General features: G+C 45.4%; 1 non-coding gene across 1 annotated transcript; it reads left to right on the forward strand.

Annotated features, from left to right (window-relative positions):
- The first annotated feature begins 3,798 nt into the window (after positions 1-3,798).
- Positions 3,799-3,902, forward strand: LOC116272439. The gene has a single exon (XR_004181117.1). It is a non-coding gene; the product is annotated as a small nucleolar RNA U13 (small nucleolar RNA).
- The last annotated feature ends 847 nt before the right edge of the window (positions 3,903-4,749 follow it).

The raw sequence follows: 4,749 nt of genomic DNA on the forward strand, positions 1-4,749 counted from the left end.
AAAGAGAGTGAAGGAGTCAGTGAGTAAATGAGTTATGGCTCTGCCACTTTGTCCGTAAAGTAGAAATTGCTTTATTCTAGTATAATGGCGGCATTTTGGCTTGGCTGGTCTGGTATTCAGACATAACTAATTCTGGCCAACATTCTCACAATTATCAAATCCACTACTGCAACCAATTTGCAACTTTTGAGAAACATGGTGCTATGATTGAGAGTGAATAAAAGGAGCAGAGAGGACTGATGGAGGGGCAACGCTTGACCTCTGACATGGTTGGATGTATGTCCCCTCCAAATCTCATGTAGAAATGTGGTCCCTGATGTTGGAGGTGGTGCATGGTGGAGATGTCTGGGTCATGGGGGTGGATCACTCACCAATGGCTTAATGCTGTCCTCATGGTAATAAGTGAGTTCTCACTTTATTAGTTCACATGAGAGCTGGTTGTTTAAAAGAGCATGGCATCTCTCTCTTGCTCCCTCTCTCACCATGTGACATGCCTTCTGCTGCAAGTAAAAGCTTCCTGAGGCCTCACCAGAAGCCAAGCAGATGCCAGCACCATGCTTGCACAGCCTGCAGAATCACGAGCCACATAAACCTGTTTTCTTTATAAATTACCTAGTCTCAGGTATTCCTTTATAGCAATGCAAAATGGACTAATGCCTGTTGACCATGGTGGAGAGATGAGGAATAGAATCTGCCAAAACTGTTCAAGAGATGCAGAAGACAGAGCTGCCTTGGTATTCAGGTAGCACGCACCCTTGCCCCTTGAAGTCTATGTTCAACCCAGCACCTGGTGTCATCCTTTTAAAATGTAAATTGGATCGTGTCACTTTCCTATAGAAAACCCTCCAGTGGCTCCTTGTCTCACTTGGAACAAAACCCAAAATCCTCCCAGTGGCCTGGAAGGTCATGATACAACCAGTGGCGCCTCTCCCCTCCCACCTCCTACCTTGCTGCTCCTTGCACGCTCCACTCTTGCTTTTCTGCTGGACCTTAGCCTTCTTGCTGTTCCTCAGACACTCCCAGGAGACTCCTGCTTGGAGTCTTTGCACTTGCTATTCCCTCTGCCAGGTATGCTTCTCCCCAGAAGTTCATGGTTTGCTTTGCCACATCATTTGAATCTCTGCACGAATACCCGCTCTACCTACCTAAAACTCCATGACTGTAGGGACTTTATTGTATGCATTGCTCCAGCACCAATACCTGGCCTAGTGTCTGGCACAGAGTATTCAATAAATACTTGTTGATTGATCTAGGTGAATAAAACCCCAGGAATCCACTTGGTTTCTGCTCCTATCTCCCTTCCAGGGCTAAGTCCTCCCCAAGTAGAAACTTCTCCCTAGTAGTGAACTATCTGTGTCCAAACATAACTCCTGCACCCCCAGCAAAATAAGGGAGATAAAAATGTGTTATTGAAACAAAAAGGAGTTGCTGATTGTATAATCCTCTGGTGGGGAAACTCAGGGATCCTTGGCTTGACAAAATGAGTTTGCATTTGCCATTGTTTTCAAGGAAAGGCGTAAGGCACAAGGCGTTCAAAAAACGGAAGTCCTGATTACTGTGACTGTTCAACAACTAAAGTAATGGAAGGGAATACGGCATGAAAAGAGAGAGAGAAAAGGAAAAATCTAAATCATTCATGAGGCTCCCCCAGGGTGGGGTTCAAGAATACGCATTTTAACAAGTTCCTTGAGCGATTTTTAAGCAATCAGCTTAAGACAGGTCCTTGGAAATGGCTTAGAGATTTAATAAAGGATGAGTTCACACGTTATGGTGGGAAAGACATAAGCCATTACAGCCAAAAAGGCCTGGGTTCAAATCCTGCCATCACTGCTTATTATCTGTGTAACCCTCTGCTATTCATATCTCTCAGATGCTGATGTTCAATTTCTAGTTACAATAGATAAATACATCTATCCTATTGTACTGTTATGATGATTAAATTGAATAACACAGGTAATGTGCCTGGTATATAGTAGTCATATAGATGGTAGTTTATTACTATTAGTTTTATGAATTCTGTTTTCTGAGGGCTTACAACCTCCCTAGAATGTTCTGTGGCAAATTGGCATTCTTACCCCTCACCCCACTATGTGACCTTACAGAAGTGAAAACATATAGTCAGAAGGACCGATTCTTCTGCGAATAGGAAAATCTTCAGCCCATAGCTTCCCCAGAGTTCGTCTTCCCTAGAACAGATCAAGGAACATATTTTTGCTCTTAACTACCCATTAAGCATTAATAATAAATCCTTATATTTTTAGTCTTCACTCTATCAAGGCTTTCACATATATTTCCATTATCACTCAGTCTCAGAGGTCCAGCAAGTGGCCTGTGTGCCCACAGCTAGAATGTGAGTGCTCTGGGACTTAAAACTCATAAACCCTGTGAACGTTCCATTAGATGACATTCCCCATCAAGACCTTCTCCTCCCCCGAGGCAATAGGGCTCTGCAGTAATGGTGGAGAATGAGGAAGTAGCAAAGTCAATCTCCCAAGCTTGGCTCTCCGTGAGAAGGTAGCAATCTCCCGAGCTTGACTCCACATACCGCAAGGATGATTCCATCCAAATCAGACGGTGGCAGCCGCGCCGCATTCCGCTCAAGGCGGCCAGCCTTCTGCGACTCCACAGCCCCACCTGCTGGAGGCTGCCTTGCACACAGCCTAACTGTCCACAGCCCGCCCTGGACTACTGCTCTCCCTGAGTCCCACACGCCTCCCCGCTGGGGCTGGTTTGGGGGCCACAGTACAGGCTGGTAGCCTCAAACTTTGACTGAGGGAAGCATCTTTATTTCTTTCACAGTCTATGGTAAATCTTAATCTATTCTGTTGAACGAACTCTTTGCTTTTTCTGAACTTCAGCTTCTCCCAAGTTGTAACCAGAGAGAGATTTCACCTCTGGCTTTCCAGGCCCTCCTAGGGTGTTACACCATAGAATAATAAGGCATCGACTCTGCCAGATGGAAAGAATTGGGACTTTGGAGAGAAAACTGCTATAAATTTCAGAACTAGGGGCATAAAAGCAGCAGCATTCCCCAGGAAACATGGAAAAATGAAGTCTCAGAGAATCAAAGTAAGAAGCCACAAGAAACGGACTGTATTCAGCCCTCCACTTGGCTGTATTAAATGAGCACCTACTATGTGGCTGATACTGTGATACATGGATGAAACAGTCTCCACACTTTAAGTCTTTTCACTGGGACTTTCACTTTCACTCGGACATCACCTTTCTCCTAGCCATCTTCCTGTCAGTTTTCCTTCTGTGTTCTTGGTAACCTCGTTCCACTAAAAACAAATTCTTCTATATCCATAACAATCTGCAAGAACTTTCACTATACCTTCCTCCTCCTTACCGTAACGGAAGCCTGGCCTTGCCCCAAGAACACTGGTTCCCTTGCAGCCCTCTTAAGGGAAAGCTGCTCTTCCTCCCGCGAGTTCTATTTTCCAGCCAAGAAGGGGGCACTTGGGGTCAGCAGTCTCCCAGCTTCCCCTGCCAGTTCTACATGATGACTTTTCTACCTTTGTCAAAGTCCCCCTCATACCAAATTGTTCATTGCCCTGTACTTCTTCTGGCTGTCACTGACCCTGGCTCACAGCAGCTGAAGACTCCCCCATTTACCTTACACATTAACCTCCACCATCATCCTGAGACAAACTGCCGAACCCAATCCATCCCACACCCTAACCTTCCCCTAACTTTCCTAATCATTTCAAATAACCTTCTGCTCTACTTATACTTTTCAAGGCCACAATTAGACCATTACTACCATAGCTCCACTGCCTCTCAAAAAAAAAACTTTGGATCCTTTCGTAGTTCATAAGCGTGATGATTGGGTTTTCACTTTCATGCGTAAGATGTGCCTCCCTCAAACCTTGTTACAACATTGGCACATTACCCTTGTGATGTGGAAAAGCATGAAACTTCAACATCCCACTTGAACCACAATCCTCCCAACTCTATTCTGTTCCTCCCGCTTCACCACTCCTTGGCCTCACTGAGTTCCAGCCCTTTAACCCCTTGTGGCCTCACAGTTTATCTTTCCCTTCCCCTCAATCCCCAGACTTCAGTCTTTTAAAACCCAAGCTAGACCTCTGGCCAACAACTTGAATTATTTCCCGCCAGCTCCCTCAATACCCATGCTCCCTTTTCCCTCCACTCGTAAGTCCTGGAAAACCCTACAGAACCCAGTTCTACAGTTGCCCACCCTGGTCCTAAACCTGGAGCTCCGAGTCCTGGTACAGAAAACTGTACACTCTGCCATAAATTTGTGTTTTCAGAGGTTCATGAAGCACTATTAGAAATCCACCTCATTCTCCCCATCCCCTCATCAGATAGCCTGGCCTCCTGCTTCACTGAGAAAATTAAGTCCAAGAACTCTCAACTTATCCCCTTCTTTCAAAAATATACTTGCATTACCCACCACATAGTCTTCTTGAACCCAATAAAGACATCTACAGGCTGGGCACAGTGGCTCATGCCTGTAATCCCTGCACTTCGGGAGGCCACTTGAGCCTAGGAGTTCGAGACCAGCCTGGGCAACATAGTGAGACTCCGTCTCTATAAAAATAAATAAATAAATAAATAAATCACATCTACAGTGCTTTGCCTGGGCAACATAATGACACCCCAGCCCTACAAAAAATAAAAAATTAGCTGGGCCTGGTGATGCACTCCTATAGGCCCAGCTTCTCAGGAAGCTGAGACAAGAGGATCCCTTGAGCCCAGAAAGTTGAGGCTGCAGTGAGCCACATT

The sequence above is a fragment of the Papio anubis genome, chromosome 1 (assembly GCF_008728515.1).
Source record: "Papio anubis isolate 15944 chromosome 1, Panubis1.0, whole genome shotgun sequence".
Classification (NCBI taxonomy): Eukaryota; Metazoa; Chordata; class Mammalia; order Primates; family Cercopithecidae; genus Papio; species Papio anubis.